General features: G+C 53.4%; 1 non-coding gene and 1 pseudogene across 1 annotated transcript; both read right to left on the reverse strand.

Annotated features, from left to right (window-relative positions):
• Positions 1-8,841: 8,841 nt before the first annotated feature.
• LOC146802273 (5.8S ribosomal RNA) lies at positions 8,842-8,995 on the reverse strand. Its single transcript, XR_014968104.1, has one exon. It is a non-coding gene; the product is annotated as a 5.8S ribosomal RNA (ribosomal RNA).
• A 973-nt stretch (positions 8,996-9,968) lies between these two features.
• Positions 9,969-11,773, reverse strand: LOC146802274 (18S ribosomal RNA; annotated as a pseudogene).
• Between the last annotated feature and the right edge of the window lie 5,474 nt (positions 11,774-17,247).

The following is a 17,247-nucleotide window of genomic DNA, read 5'->3' on the forward strand; positions in this document are numbered from 1 at the left end:
CCCTCGGCTGGCTTGCAGGATGGGGCTCAAACCCTGGGTCATGTCCCAGCTTCCGAACCCTAGCCAGGCTTGGGAGATCTTCCCTGGGCTCTGTTGGACCCCAGTCAACCAGGGGATGGGCCTGACGCTCCAGCACCATCCATTTTCAGGGCTAGTTGATTACACACTTCTTAGCGTATTCCGACTTCCATGGCCACCGTTCTGCTGTCTATATTAACCAACACCTTTTCTGGGGTCTGATGAGAGTTGGCATCAGGCGCTTTAACCCGGCATTTGGTTCATCCCGCAGCACCAGTTCTGATTTCCAAAAGTGGCCCATTAGGAACTCACGTTCCATGCCCAGCTCCACGCCAGCGAGCCGGGCTTCTTACTCATTTAAAGTTTGAGAATAGGTTGAGATCGTTTTGGCCCCAAGACCTCTAATCATTCGCTTTACCAGATAAAACAGGGGGCTCCGAGCGCCAGCTATCCTGAGGGAATCTTAGGAGGGAACCAGCTACTAGATGGTTCGATTAGGGGTATATAGGGTTCGCCCCTATACCCAGGTCAGACGACCGATTTACACGTCAGGACCGCTACGGACCTTCACTACTGTTTCCTCTGGCTTCGCCCTACCCAGGCATAGTTCATCATCTTTCCGGTCCTATCACGCACGCTCATGATTCACTCCCCCGACGAGCGGGTGAGACGGGCCAGTGGTGCGCCTGCCGCTGGAAGCGCAGTGGTATCCACCTCAGCCAGCATGCGCCGGCCCTCATCATCATTGCGCCACAGGGTTTTGCTCAGCCCTCCGACTCGCGCATATGTTAGACTCCTTGGTCCGTGTTTCAAGAAGGTTCTGGTGGGTAACCGACATCACCGCAGACCCCTGGGCACCCAGCGTGGACCTCCCCGCCGATGCGACACGGTCGGGGTGCACTGAGCACAGTCCATCCCAGTCGACAGTTGCGCCAGGAGCAGGGGGCCTGTTCCCCCTTCCCCACGGGGTGGCTGGGAGCGGGTGTCCGGGGGAGGGAGCAGAGGCGGTCGAATCTCCCTTAGCCCCGTGGACACGGTCCGGCGGAGGGAATGCATAACTCCCGGGCCACCGACCTCCCACCATGTTGAATCCTACGGGCAGACTGCACGGACCCCACCTGTTTACCTCTCTATGGTTTCAAGCCCTCTTAAACTCTCTCTTCAAAATTCTTTTCAACTTTGCCTTAAGGTACTTGTTGGCTATCGGTCTCGCACCCGTATTTATCTTTAGAGTGAGTTTACCACCTGCTTTGGGCTGCATTCCCAAGCAACCCGACTCCGAGAAGACAAGATCCCGGTGCACCAGAGGCCGCTACCAGCCTAATACCGTCTGCGGGGAGGGCCCCCTGAGCAACGTCGGGGAGTTGGTCTTCTGTACACCACATTTCCCGCGCCCGCCGCCCAGCAGGGATTCAGCACTGGGCTCTTCCCTCTTCACTGGCTGTTACTGGGGGCATCCTGGTTAGTTTCTTTTCCGCAGCTTAGTAATATGCTTAAATTCAGCATATCACCACGTCTGATCTGAGGTCATAGTCAGAACAAACGCTGAGGCATAGGGGGGAGCAGCCAGGGAACACCAGACCCCTGCCAGAGCAGCGGCCTGGGGTCCTGGCACTACGCGCCATATTTCCCCGGATCGGATCTGGAGGGGTTTCGCCCTACCCGGGAAGCCAGCCACAGAGGTGGGCGCCTGAGGCACGTGTGCGCAGACAGCCAGTGGGACACCACAGACAGACACGCACGGCATGCAGCCAGGTGCCCCAGGACAGGCCCGGGACAGACCGGTCACCGGACCTCTCTCCCCGCCAAGTCGGGGAAGTGGGTCTAGGCGCACCGGCGATGTACCTCCGCGGCAGGACCTGGTGAGGGACCCTGCCATGGGCGATCGGGGGGTCTGGCCTTGTGGGGGGACGAAGGAAAGCGGAGCTAACCCTGTGACAGCCACAGCCGCGTCCTGGGGAAGCCCCGGGGTGATAGACGATCGAGCGACCCTGTTATACCTGCTGCTCAGCGTGTGTATCTGTGGAGTGGATGTTGGTGTGAGAGATGGTTGTGGAATGTTGGATGAGAGAGAGTGTCAGTTGGAGGAAGGGCTGAGCAGCAGGGAGGCTGCTCCTGGTGGGGCTCTCTTATTGTAACATCTTATCTTGGAATAAATCATTTAAAAAAACTACATGGAATGAACCTACTTCTTTACAACATATTTTGGCGACGATTTATGAAAGAAGAACCTGCGTGTGCCACCTTATTGGACTGAAACTAAGCTTGAAGTAACTGAATTGAAGGTAAAGAGATTCAAGTGGAACTTCAAGAAGCTGGCACCCCTGAGCACCAGTGACCACTCCATTGGTTGCCCACAACCCAAAGGTGCCAGTTCCAACCATAATGTGCCTGTTCCTGCTCTACTTCCCTCTCTCTCCAGCTCCTTTGGGACTGTGGTTCCCGTCCTGTCACTTTGGGTCAGTGTTTCCACAAAGTGCAGTTTCCCAGAAGAGCGTTTGTCTTCTACTTCACTACTGCCTCAGTGATCTTATTTACCCTGCTACGGAGAAAACCTGTTCATGCTTCTGGCTACACTCATTGCCAGACCCAACCCAGCTGCCTGACTGTCCTGTTGCTTTGGAAGCCAAGACCCTCCTTTCCTGTTTGGTGCACTGAGCTGTTGTAACTGAGAATTGTGCCAAAACTGAGGAGTGCCAGATCCTGCTGTGTTTCATCATGGGCTCATTGAGTGGACCTGCAGATAGCCCAGCAGCCAAGGTGTGCTGTGTCATAATTTACATTGTGATATATAGCGTTTGGGGGCAAAGATCGGGCCCCAGTGTTTTGTGCTGACCAAATAATGGTGGAGCCTGCTGGTCGCTAGGCAGTGTATAATTCAAGGGAAAGAATCCCTGTTTCCGCACATTTGCTTTCAAAGCCTACTTGCTTTCAAAATGAGTTTTACTTTTTGCCGCTTTCACTTGTTTTTCTGTGGCCAACCGGCATGACTCCTATCTAAAACCAACTGGGAACTGTTGCGCACCGTTTACTTTAAAAAATGTTGCTTGCGCACCTACCATCTTGTTGCTGTCACGCGGAGGAGCAAAGGAATCCCTGATGACATCCTTGCTTTTTCCTCACCACTGCCGAGGGATGCTTACATGCAGTGACGCGCCGTGAGCCATCTGGCTCTGCGTCACAAACGTGCCGCCATCTTGTGTTTGAAAGCTCATGTAGCTTGAAGTGTTCTCTGGTATCCCCCTGTTGACTTCGTTTTTGCGAACCAAATTGTTCTTTTTTGAATAAAGTTTAAGAGTCTCCAAGACGTGACTGCTTTAATCTTCATGGTATCGCTGGGTGCAAAGTAACTTTTGTCGTACCTGCACTTCCCTGTGAGTGTCCATCTTCGTTTGTTTTCTGCCCAGCGTCTAGCCACTACTTCATCTACAATGACTTCGACGACTTGCCATGGGTATCGTTTGCACACTTTCATCTATACTGTTTTTGCCCAATGTTTTGCAGCAAGTCACAGCAGTGCAAGCATCGGAACAGTGCCATTATTCGGATGAGATGTCGCTCACCAGTGTTTAGTGCTCATTTTACTTTGTTCTTTTCTTTTAAAGGTTTTACCATAAGTAACTATTCTGCTTTTCCCAATGTAATGCCTTATGTACTTTCTTTGATGATTTTTAGACACATTTTTATAGTGAGTCTGCGTGTAGTACTCGATAGGATTGATGTTGTGGGCAATTTACATCGTCACTGTGTACATGATGTTGTTTTCTACATTCCTTTTGCTGTTCAGGGAGCTTTTCTGAACCTAATTTCTAATTCTGTTGATTTTGAAAGTTCGGCCCTTTGTTGTTGATATGTTGCTTGTGTGCTGTGTTATTCTTCCAGACAAGATTCCCTTACTTTTTATGATGTTGTGCAGGGTGTTCTGTTCTGTGCTGTACTCATGATTCTTGTTAATTTTGCATTTAGCAGATGTTCCATGTGGAGTATATTTTCCACACGTCACAACCCAAAATTTCGGTTTGGGTGAAATCTCTTAATAGTGTTTTCATGTTCCGTGTGGAGTATATTTCAACACGTCACAACCCAAATTTTGGTTTGTGTGGAGTTTTTGCTTGATGTCAGGTCTTTTTGTGTTCCAATCAATCAATCAATCTAGGCATTTATAAAGCGCACTACTCACCCGTGACGGGTCTCAAGTCGAGGGGGGGGGTGGGGAATGCTGCTACTGCTCGAAAAGGCAGGTCTTGAGGAGTCTTCTGAAGGTCAGCAGGTCTTGGGTCTGCCGTGGGTGGATGGGGAGGGTGTTCCAGGTCTTGGCAGCGAGGTGGGAGAACGATCTGCCGCCGGAGGTCGCACTTCGGATGTGGGGGTCTGTGGCGAGGGCAAGGTCGGTGGAGCGGGGCTGGCGGGCGGGGGCATAGAAGCTGAGTCGTCTGTTTAGGTATGCTGGTCCAGTGTTGTGGAGTGCCTTGTGTGCGTGGGTGAGGAGCTTGAAGGTTATTCTCTTGTTGACGGGGAGCCAGTGCAGGTCTCTCAGGTGGGGTGTAATGTGGTTGCAGCGAGGGATGTCAAGGATCAGGCGTGCAGAGGCGTTCTGGATGTGTTGCAGCCATTTCAGGAGTTTGGCCGAGGCTCCTGCGTAGAGGGTGTTTCCGTAGTCTAATCTGCTGCTGGCGAGGGCCTGGGTGACCGTTCTTCTCGCTTCAGTGGGGATCCACTTGTAGATCTTGCGAAGCATGCGGAGGGTGTTGAAGCAGGAGGAAGAGACAGCGTTGACCTGCTTTGTCATGGAGAGGGTGGAGTCGAGGATGACTCCTAGGTTGCGTGCGTGATCAGTGGGTGTTGGAGCTGTTCCCAGTGCGGTCGGCCACCAGGAGTCATCCCAGGCCAAGGGGGTGGATCCGAGGATTTGGACCACCGTCTTCTCTGAGTTCAGCTTTAGCCGGCTGTTCCTCATCCATTTGGTGACGGCCTTCATTCCTTCGTGGAGGTTGGTTTTGGCGATGAGGGGGTCATTGGTGAGGGAGAAGATTAGCTGGGTGTCATCGGCGTAGGAGATGATGTTGAGGTCGTGCAGTTGGGCGATGTGGGCGAGTGGTGCCATGTAGCGTTGGGCTGACGGATGAGCCCTGGGGAACGCCACAGATGATCTGGGTGGCTTCGGAGCGGAAGGGGGGAGGCATATGCTCTGTGTTCTGCCGGAGAGGAAGGAGGTGGACCAGTCCAGGGCCTTCTCTTGGATCCCTGTGTTGTGGAGGCGTGTGCGTAGTTTGCGGTGGGAGACCGTGTCGAAGGCGGCTGACAGGTCCAGGAGGATGAGGGCCGCGTGTTCTCCGTTGTCTAGCAGGGTCCTGATGTCATCGGTGGCGGTAATGGCGGCGGTTTAGTTGCTGTGATTGCTGTGGAACCCGGACTGGTATGGGTCCAGGATGCTGTTTACCTCGAGGTAGCGGGTTAGTTGTTTGTTGACGATCTTCTTGATGACCTTCGCCGGGAACAGGGAGATGGGCCGGAAGTTCTTGAGATCATTGGGGTCCACCTTGGGTTTCTTGAGTAAGGCGTTGATCTCGGCGTGCTTCCAGCATTCCGGGAAGGTTGCTGTCTCGAAGGAAATGTTGATGGCCTTCCTGAGATAGGGTGCGATGGAGGTGCTGGCTATGTTGAAGATGTGGTGCAGGCATGGGTCTGACGGAGAACCGAAGTGGACGGTGTTCATGATCTTGATGGTGTCTTCGTCGTTTATGTTGGTCCAGGAGAGCAGGCGGTTGGTGCGGATGGTGGTCATGGGGGCTGAAGTCTCAGTGGTTGTTGGGGCGGTCGTGGCTTTGAAGTTGTCGTGGATTTCTGCGATCTTGCAATGGAAGAAGGTGGCCAGCAAGTCGCACAGGGCTTGCGAAGGTTGGATGTCGTTGGTGTTGGAGCTGGGGTTAGAGAGTTCCTTCCCGATGTTGAAGAGCTCTTTGCTGTTGTGTGCGTTGTTGTCTAGGCGGTCTTTGAAGGAGGCCCTTTTGGCAGATCTGATGAGGTGATGGTGTCTGCGGGTGGCATCCTTGTGGGCTGTGTAGCTGTTCGGTGTTCGTTCACGGTGCCAGTTCTTCTCTAGTTTTCAGCAGGTTTGCTTGGAGGCCTGGAGGTCTTCCGTGAACCAGCTGGCTTTCTTGCTGGCGTGGCTGTTGGAGGGTTTCTTGAGCGGGGCGAGGGTGTTGGTGCAGTCATCGATCCACTGTCTGAGGTTGCGGGCGGCGGAGTCGCTGGGGTCGGCGGGTGGGCTCTGGGCGAGGGTGGTAGTTAGCTGGTCTTCGGTGACTTCGCTCCAGCAGCGGTGGGGCATTTGTTGGGTGTGGTGGTGCGTGGTGGGTTTCTGGAAGGTGAAGTGGATGCAGCGATGGTTGGTCCAGTGGAGTTCGGTGGTGTGGTTGAAGGCGACGTGGGGGCTTGCAGAGAAGATGGGGTCCCTGAGGAGGATGTAGTCTGTGGAGACGAGGGCGTGTGTTCTGACAAAGTTGGCGATGGAGTCACTGAACTGTGGTTGGGGTCCGGGGGGTCTGTAGACTGGGGTTCCTCTGAGGGTGGTGTTGGGGTCGGTGTGGATCTGGAAGTGCAGGTGTTTGGCGGTGCTGAGGGTGTCATCGGTGTTGGTCGAGACTCTGAGAGTGTTCCTGTGGACAATGGAAATTCCTCCTCCTACTCCGTTGGTGCAGTCCCTGCGGGTGATCTTGTAGCCTTCCAGGTTGGCTATGGCGATGTCAGGTGCCGAGGAGGGGTTCAGCCAGGTCTCCGTCAGGAAGGTGACGTCTGTGTTGAGAAGAATGCCGCTGAGGTAGCTGGGTTCTTTTCTGGTGGGCGGGTTGGCGGGCTGGATGCTGGAGAAGCTGCAGTTCCGGCAGGAGAAGGGTCCTTGGGTGCGCATCGGGGCGGTCAAGCAGCAGGTGTGTGAACGTCCGGCGTTGAGTACATGGAGGGTGCTGGCATTGTAGCAGAGGCGGACATCGTGGCATTCGTGGGGGCCAGGGGGTCTGGCGCTGGGCGCGGTCCAGGCGCGGACAGGTGCAGATTGGCTTGCCTTAGGCACGCCAGCGGCGCGCCCACTGCGCGGCTGCTGCGCGGCCTCCATATAAGGGGAGGTGGGAGGGAGGGGCAGCTGGGAGGCGGGAGCAGGGCGGCGAATGGGCGAGCAGGGGGCGGGGCCGCAGGGATGCAGCGGCAGGAAAACGGGTGCAGGACGGCGGGGGGTAGCAGAGGCAAAAACAGGACACAGCAAAAAATTAGCAGGAGGGAGACAAAAGGAGAATTAGGCAATGCAACAACAAGACAGCAAGAAATACCAGGAGGGAGACAAAAGGAGAATTAGGCAATGCAGCAACAAGACAGCAAGAAATACCAGGAGGGAGACAAAAGGAGAATTAGGCAATGCAGCAACAAGACAGGTACAGCCAAGACCAACACAGCAGCGTGGGGAGCGACCTGCCTGCGAGCAGGGTCAAAGGTCGCTCCTTTCACCGCTGCGCGGCCTCCATATAAGGGGAGGTGTGAGGGAGGGGCAGCTGGGAGGTGGGAGGGGGGCGGCGAATGGGCAAGCAGGGGGGCATGGCCGCAGGGACGCAGCGGCGGGAAAACGGGTGCGGGATGGTGGGGGGTGCAGAGGCAAAAACAGGACACCGCTAAAAATTTGCAGGAGGGAGACAAAAGGAGAATTAGGCAATGCAACAACAAGACAGCAAGAAATACCAGGAGGGAGGCCAAAAGGAGAATTAGGCAATGCAGCAACAAGACAGCAAGAAATACCAGGAGGGAGACAAAAGGAGAATTAGGCAATGCAAGACAGGTACAGCCAAGACAAATACAGCAGCGTGGGGAGCAACCTGTCTATGAGCAGGGTCAAAGGATATGTTTTGGGTGAAAGGTTTATTCAAACTTGTTGTTGTTTTGGTGCGGTGTGTTACACCCTTACAGGTTCCGTGTGGAGCATACTTTTCCACACATCACAACCCAACTTTTGGTTTGGGTGGAGGTTTTGCTATGTTTTTTCAGGTTCCGTGTGGAGCGTAGTTTTTCTACACGTCACACCCCATCTTTACTTAGGGGAAGTACATAGATGTTGAGTGAAGTGTGTAATCTTGCATAGTTCCATGTACAGATATTCCTACACGTCACACCCCATTTTCAGTTGGGGGGAGTGCTAAAAGTTTCAGTGAAGTGTTGTGAATGCTTAGACACCGTGTAGAAGGTTTTCTACACATCACACCCTGTCTTTGGTGGGAGAAACATTGAATTTCTTGCAAGTATGGTTTCCTGGCGTGCCTTTAAGTTGGGACCCTTCCTACCGCTTGTTGGCCTGGCCAGCCTGCTTGTTTGGATTTGGGGGTTTTGTTTTTGTTTTGGTGGTGTGCCAGTGTATGTATGTTGCTTTGGCTTGGTTTTATGGGAGCGTGGATTTTGTGTTTGTATGGGAAAGGGAGAAGTGGTGAGTGTTGGAATTGCTGGATTATGTGACCTGTTTACTTCTTCCAAAAATGTATCTTTTGCTATTTTGTATACATGTATATCGCCATCTACATGCATGTAATTATTAATGTTACCTTATGCATGAACCTATTTTATTTTGATTCTTTTGCAGTTTATTTTCATTTCATTAAGAAAGGCAGATGTGTTATACCTGCTGCTCAGTCTGTGTATCTGTGGAGTGGAATGTTGGTGTGAGAGCTGGTTGTGGAATTTTGGATGAGAGAGAGTGTCAGTTGGAGGAAGGGCTGAGCAGCAGGGAGGCTGCTCTCGGGGGGGCTCTCTCATTTAAAGAAACTATATGGAATGGACCTTTAAAACAGACCCTAAGACAGGCGTAGCCCCGAGAGGGACCCAGGGCCGCAAGGTGCTTTCGAAGTGTTGATTATCAATGTGTCCTGCAATTCACACTAATTCACACAGCTAGCTGCATTCTTCATCCATGCGCGAGCCGAGTGATCCACCACCAAGAGTCACAGGCAACTTTTTGAAAACGTTCGCCCACCTGCGGGCGCAGGATAGGCGGAAGGAAGGCAAAGCTGTCCGTCCACCGCCTGCACGGCGAGACGGCCTGGGCGCCCCATTCAAGGCTTACCCTCTGGGAGTCGACTACACCATTGGGAGAAAAAAGCTTTACCAGGCGCTCGGCCCGGGAGTCCCCCCGGCAACCCGTGGGCGAGGCCCCACCGCCGTCAGACCCTCCCGGGGTAACCGGGACGGACTGGATGAGTCTTCAAACCCCTCTGCCCAGCCGCACGGGACCGGGTCAAACCGGGTACCTGGCAACGAGGGAGAGTTGCCCCACCTGCACATCAACCATCCGTCGCTAGACTGCCCCGAACAGTGCTAGCGGGTTGGTGGGAATCCCACCCCACCCTTGCCTGGCTCAGAGGCGCTGGAAAGGGAGAGCCAGGCGGATCCCCATCCCACACATTTCCCACCGTGTGCATCCGGGGGTCCCCTCCCAGGCCCTCAGTTCCTTCTCTTCCAGGCCGCCCTGCCACGTTAGAATGGCCGCTACTCAATCGGCCATGCCCGGACAGGCCGGGACTCAGGTACAGGAGGGCCTAGAGCAGCAGGGCCTTTTTAGAGTGGGGGGGTGATCCCAGCCCGAGGAGGCACTGCCATTCTGTTTCCCCCCACCGCAGGGGTCGTGCCGCGTGAGTATGGATTCTGTCTCAGGAGAGCACACTGCTGTTCCCCTCCCAGAGAGAGGGACGGGGCCAAGGGCCGCCCCGTCCCCTGTACCTCGGTTGGTCAGGTCCTCCCCCCAGCAGAGGAAGACGCACCGAGACCCAGTCCTCACCCAAGCACCCCATGCGGCCACAGACCGCTTTGCCAGCTGGGGCGCACAAGGGCAGGGCTGGGCCCTGTGCCTAGTGTGTGCTCACAGTAGGCGGCCGAGGGTTTCAGGCTGATGCCATCCGTTGCTCAGGCCACTCAGCCATTAATGAACCTTCTGCAAGTTTACCTACGGAAACCAAGTTACGACTTTTACTTCCTCTAGATTGTCAAGTTTGATTGTCTTCTCGGCGCTCCGCCAGGGCCGTTGCCGACCCCGGCGGGGCTGATCTGAGGACCTCACTAAACCATCCAATCGGTAGTAGTGACGGGCGGTGTGTTCAAAGGGCAGGGACTTTATAAATGCGAGCTTATGACCTGCACTACTGGGAATTCCTTGTTCATGGGAAATAATTGCAATCCTCAATCCCTATCATGAATGGGGTTCAGCGGGTTACCTTCACCTTTAGATGAAAGGTAGACAAACGCTAATCCATTCAGTGTAGCACGTGCGCAGCCCCAGACATCTAAGGGCATCACAGACCTGTTATTGCTCGATCTTGTGTGGCTGAACTCCACTTGTCCCTCTAAGAAGTTGGACGCCGACCGCTGGGGGTCACGAAACTAGTAAGCATGGAGGTGTCTTGTTGGTTATCGAAATTAACCAGACAAATCGCTACACCAACTAAGAACGGCTATGTGCCACCACCCACCGAATCGAGAAAGAGCTATCAATCTAACAATCCTTTCTGTGTCCGGGCCGGTTGAGGTTTCCCATGTTGAGTCAAATTAAGCCGCAGGTTTCACTTCTGGTGGTGCCCTTCCGTCAATTCCTTTAAGTTTCAGCTTTGCAACCATACTTACCCTGGACACCCAAAGACTTTGGTTTCCCGGAAGCTGCTTGGCGGCTCATGGGAATAACGCCGCTGGATCGCTAGTTGGCATCTTTTATGGTTGGAACTATGACGGTATCTTATTGCCTCGAACCTCCAACTTTCGTTCTTGATTAATGAAAACATTCTTGACAAATGCTTTCGCTTTGGTTCATCTTGCGCAGGCTTCACTTCTAGCGGTACAATATGAATGCCCCCGGCCGTCCCTCTTAATCATGGCCCCAGTTCCGAAAACCAACAAAATAGAACCGGAGTCCTATTCCATTATTCCTACCTGAAGTATTCAGGCGACCGGCCTGCTTTGAACACTCTAATTTTTTCAAAGTAAAAGCTTGGGATCCCCAGGACACTCAGTCAAGAGCATCAAGGGGGCACCGAGAGGCAGGGGCTGGGATAGGCGATAGCTCGCGCTGGACCACTAGCTTGATCACAAGATCCAAAGACGAGCTTTTTAACTGCAGCAACTTTAATATACGCTATTGGAGCTGGAATTACCACAGCTGCTGGAACCAGACTTGCCCTCCAATGGATCCTCGTTAAAGGATTTAAAGTGTACTCATTCCAATTACAGGGCCTCGAAAGAGTCCTGTATTGTTATTTTTCGTCACTTCCTCCCCGAGTCGGGAGTGGGTAATTTGCGTGCCTGCTGCCTTCCTTGGATATGGTAGCCATTTATCAGGCTCCCTCTTCAGAATCAAACCCTGATTCCCCGTTACCAGTGGTCACCATGGTTGGCACAGAAAGTACCATCGAAAATTGATAGGGCTGACATCCGAATGTATCATCGCCGTCACGGGGACTTGTGATCGGGTCGATGTTATCTAGAGTCACCAAAGCGGCCGGGCGAGCCCGGATTGGTCTTCATCTGATAAATGCACGCATCCCGGAAGGTCAGCGCTCGTTGGCATGTATTAGCTCTAGAATTACCACAGTTATCCAAATAACAGATGGAGCGATCAAAGAAACCATAAGTGATTTAATGAGCCATTGGCAGTTTCACTGTACTGGCCATGTGTACTTACACATGCATGGCTTAATCTTTGAGACAAGCATATCCTACTGGCAGGATCAACCAAGTAGCCACACCTGCTGACAGGGTGGGTTTGGGAGCCGTATGCCCATTTCCCTGACCGGCAGCCTTCGTACACCCCTCCCTGTTGGGAACATGCTAGGGGAAGGAGCCCGCATGCCTGGGTGGGAGGGCTCGCTGGAGGGGTGGAGAGGTGCGGTCACACAGGCACCGATGGGCCCAGCCGTCTCCCCCAGAAGGGAGAGGCAGGCCAAGGCGCAGCCTGAGCGAGCGCGGTGCCTGAGCTGCAGCAGAAATGCGCTGGGCAGAGAGGGGTAATTGCATGGTGCTCCGAGGCTACAGACCTGCCGGGCAGCAGCATCCAAGGGCCTGGTGCCACCCGACCCCTTCAGCTCAGGACGGACCACTGGGGGGCACGAGCTGCCGGGGCCGCTCGGCCTTCGCTCTGCTGGGTAGGGTGAAGGGCCTACCTCCAGGCTCCAGGTTCGGGCCTGGGTTCTGCCTTCCCCTGTCTCGGAATCGCCAAACTTCACGGAGGTCTGACTGGCCATCTGCCTAGTAATCCGGAGGAAAATGATCCCCCTTTTTTTGTAATCCGTGCACACAATATGATGGAGGGAACCCAAGACGCGAAGGTGCACGACCTCCGGGAGCCCTCGCTGGGATCGGGGGGGGGGCAAATAAGCCCTGATTGGGACTTCCAGGGAAGCCCGGCCATCTGGCTGCCCCATTGGAAAGCAATACGCACAACGGCTCCCCAGGCATGATGGAACCCCATCTATTTCGTTTGGCAGAGTGGCAGGCATGGGAATGGGGCCCAGGGCTGGAGCACCCCACCTGGGGTACAGCGGGCCCCTGGACCCAGCCGGGGCTCCCAGGCCCAGAGGCACATCGGAAGCCTCCCTGGGCCTGCGGGACCCTGTCCTGGGCACCCTGCCGCTTGGCAGGCCCAAGGATGGAGCCCGGGGTGGGGGGCAGCCAGAGCTCTTGAACCCAGCCAAGCGAGGGGGGCTCCCCGGGCATGAAGGAACCCCGTCTCGGCCTTTGGCAGAGCAGCAGGCTGGGGGACGGCACCCAGGGCTGGAGCACCCAACCCGGGTCCTGGTGGGGCCCCTGGACCCTGCCGGGGCTCCTGGGTCCAGAGGTGCGGGGGGAGCATCCTGGGCACCCTGCCACACGGCAGGCCAGAGGATAGAGTCCAGGGTGGGGAGGCTGCCCTCCCCAGGGCCCTCAGGGGCCCTGGCTGGAGCTCCTGAACCCAGGCATGACAGAACCCCGTCTTGGGCCTTTGGCAGAGCAGCAGGCTGGGGGACAGCACCCAGGGCTGGAGCACCCAACCAGGGCCCCGGCGGGGTTCCTGGGTCCAGAGGTGCAGGGGTAGCCTCCTCGGGCCTGTGGGACCCCATCCCGGGCACCCTGCCATGCGGCAGGCCAGAGGGCGGATCCCAGGGTGGGGATACTGCCTAGCCAGAGCTCCTGGGCCCAGAGGCACAGGGGAAGCCTCCCCGGGCCTGCGGGACCCCATCCCGGGCACCCAGCCATGTGGCAGGACCGAGGACTGAGGGCGGGTTGGCATCCTGGCCCATCCGGTTGCCAGCTGAGGACTGCTAGGCAAGAGGGGTTCCGGAGTACCCTGTCTCAAGTAATCAGGAGGAAGGGTACCCCCTTTCTGGTAACCTGTGTGCACCACAAGACTGAGGGAACCCTAGGTGCGGACGGTCCCAACCTCCTGAAGCCCTGGCTGGGATCGGGGATGCAAACGAGCCCTCATCGGGACTTCCAGGGCAGCTCGGCCATCTGGTCGCTCCATTGGAAAGCATTGCGCGTGACCAGATGGCCGAGGGGAAAGGAGCGGCCAGATGGCCCGGCCCAAAGAAGCCAATCTGCCGAGCCTTCATCGGAGGGCTTCTGTCTGCCCATGCAGGGCTCAGAGGCTCTGAGTCCCGGGGGGGGGGCTCGGAGACCCCAGCTGGGACTCAGGCCCAGGGCTGAGAATGGGGGTCCCCGGCTGACCTCCGATCCGGGCCCATGGTGGAGCTTAACCCATCCCTGGGCCTGCCCGGCGGTCCCGGCCTATGCTCCTGAACCCAGCCAAACTGGAGAAGGCCTGCCCCGGCCCAGGGCGTGGGACGGAGCCCGGGGTGGGAGCACCCAGCAAGAGCTCTCGCCCAGGGGTGGACTGCCCAGGACCAATGGCAGGCCGGAGGAGGGAGCCCCAAGCAGTGGGGAGGTGTTGTCGGGGCCTAGCCCATCTGGTCCCCGGCTGAGAACCGCCAGCCTGGGGGGGGGGGTGGTACCGGCATAACCTGCCCCTAGTAATCTGGAGGAAAGCTACCCTTCTTTCTAGTAACCCATGCACACCGAGTGATGGAGGGGACCCAGGGCACGGGGGCACCCTACCTCCTGGAGCCCTGGCTGGGATCGGGGAGGCAAACGAGCCCTCATCAGGACTTCCAGGGCAGCCCGACCATCTGGTCAACCCATTGGAAAGCATTGCGCATGGCCAGATGGCTGACGGGAAAGGTGTGACCAGATGGCAGGGGCCGGAAGGACGCCAATCTGCCTGCCCCGAGCCTTCATCGGAGGGCTCCTGCTTGCCCTTTGGAGGGCTCAGGAGCTGTGCACCAGGAAACCCTGTTCCAGGCAGGCGGACCCTTGGCAGGCCACAGGATGGGGGCGCCCACACCACAGGCCATGCCCAAAACCCAGGCCCCGGGCCTGGTCCCTGCTTCTCAACCCAGCCAGACGGGGAGATCTGGGAGCATGCCCGGGCACAAGGGACCCCCGTCCCGGGCACACGGACCCTCAGCTGGCTGCATAATGTGGGCTGCTGTTCCACAGATTATTTCCAGAACTCCTTGGAACTCCACGTAGTGGCACTACGCCAACTCTGCCCACCCCTATTCCATACTTGATGTGAAGGCTAAAATAAATAGAGCAGGCCATGCTCACCAAAGAAAATAACATAAAATCAATGTGAAGGTATTGTAGGTACTCTTTCACAAAAACCTGCCTTCATCAAGCCCCATACCTTACAGTAATGAATGTGTCTCTTATGATTAACAATTCAGTCATATGAAGTTCACATGTGCAAGGTAGTCATTTACAGGAGATAAGACCTACCGCTGATTTTTTCTATACTTTCTTGCATAATTATTTTATAATAGGGTTGTACTAATTCATTCAACAAAGGGATGCTGTTTCACATTAGGCATGATTCTAATATAAAACCTTGTTCAACAATAACATCATGTATCATTAACCATTTTTGCTAGCATTATGCAAGTAAGCCAGGTTACGTTCCTAATATTTTTGTTTATAAACGATTCTTAATCAAACAATGTAGCATGGTACTGTACATTTAGACGAGGAAACATTCGACAGTGAATGTCATTTTAAACATTTGCTTCACAACTTCTGCTCGGAGCATTTATGCGACCCAAAGAAGTTCAAGTATTTCCTTTCCACTAGATGATGCTAAGGTAGCCTGCATGTGTTTAGCCAAGGGGGGATAATGGTGTCTGCGATGTCTGGCCAGAGTCAGGCACGGATGGGTTTTCTTGCTTACTGCAGGCCTTCATTTCGCACAAGCCCTGAAACTGCGGAGATGCAGCTGTCAGAAAGATAATTGTTTTGACGAGAACAACCTAACCATAGGGCGAGTTTCAATACACACAAGGTTAGGCAGAGTTAAGCACAGCAAAAAATGGAAAAAAGGAGACTAATAAAATCCCTGCACCAAATAAAATACCCAACGTAAATATCATTCTAACTAAATCAAATTAATGACTGAGAACCCTCTTGGAGGAGCAATAAAATAAATAAAATATGTGTCAAAGAAAAAAGACGGACACATCAACATGAAAGTAAATCCAGGCACATGCCTTGAAGAGCCATTTGAAATCCCAAAGGGCCTTCGATAACAGTGTGAAGATAGACTTTAATTTTGTTTGAGAGTTGCTGCAGTTTCAATAGATAAGGAGTAAGGTAAGCCCCTCCGTGCTCTTTCGCATGGGAAAGGAAAAGGAATCGTCAATGCAACAATGCAAGGAGTGAATGTTTCTTCTTACCTGGTACCAGAACAGTCAAGGGTCTGTTAGCAGGAGTTTCTCTCATTCATTCATTAACTACTACTACCCCTGGAAGACTGCTTGGAGTGTACCTAACAGATATATTGGGGGCATAGTTAATACCTGTCAAGATTTACACAGCAGATCTAACATCCTGTATGGATTGCAAAGGCTTCAGCTTTGTTACTGAAACAGGCACCACCTGATCCCTTGAGATGGATAGTTTGAAGGCTGTCAACTTTGCTAATTTGAAAGTGTTAAAGACCAGCCTACAATACTACTTCCATTATAGGGCCATTTAGATTCAAGGCCAGGAACTTTGGGCTAACAAGTGCCTAAGGGGCATATGTATCAAGCGAATTTTTAATCGCAAACGCTGCGATTCGCAAAATACAGCTTTGCGATGAAAAATTTGCAAAACGGGATGTATTAGGCAAATTCCCAACGCAAAATTAAGGAATTGCTAATTTAGCGATTTCTTAATTTTGCGTAAGCATTTAAGAAATCGCAAATTGCGATTTCTTAAATGACAAGTAAAAAGCACCCAAGTTGTGCAAATTATCCTTAAGAAATCGCAAATTACCACCAACTTCCAGTTGGTGGTAATTTGCGATTTCCTTTCAAAATGCACTTTTTTGAATTTTACAAAGTGCCACGTGGCGCTCATACATGCCCTTAGGGCATGTATGTGCGCCATATGCACACACATGCTAATTTCAGGGGTGCATCAGGGTGTCATCATGACACCCTTGCACCTTTGAAATTATTCTCAAATAGCGATTAGCAAATTGCGATTCGCTATTTGAGAATTACTTCCCATTCATTCCTATGGGTCTCCTGGCCCATAGAAATGAATGGGCAGGTATTCCTTAATTGCGATTTCGCAATTTGCTAATCGCAATTAAGGAATTTTAAGAAATCGCAAAAAGTTTGCTATTTTTTAAATACATCCCGTTTTGCAATTCTCAAATAGCGATTCTTTAAAAATCGCTATTTGAGAATCGCAAATGGTGATGTTGATACATATGCCCCCATGTCAAGTTTCAGATCTTAGTGAATCAATTTCTATGTTGTGCAAAAAGGTTTAGGGGTGCTTAATTGGATGCCATTGCTGGTTTCAGCTCATCCAGAAAGATAATCTACTCAATATAGAGTCTGTTTCTTGGCATATTACACAAACCAGGCCCTTTATCAAGGCCAATTGGTGCAGGAAAGGAAATGGTCTCCAGGGCCGCTAAATGTGCAGTGATGCGATGCAACCATTTTATTTTACCAAGCTACAGTTCATTTGTGACTTGAGATCACCCAAGACACAACCGCTGGCAAGAGTCCTTGCTGGCCTCAATGGGTATTACTGGAGTTTTTTTAGCATGCCGGCACCTTTTTAAAAGTGAACTGACTGGAACTTACTAATGTAACTGATTTTAGCTGAATACTTTTGGTGTTCCCCTTA

This window comes from Triturus cristatus, chromosome 8, assembly GCF_964204655.1.
Source record: "Triturus cristatus chromosome 8, aTriCri1.1, whole genome shotgun sequence".
NCBI lineage: Eukaryota > Metazoa > Chordata > Amphibia > Caudata > Salamandridae > Triturus > Triturus cristatus.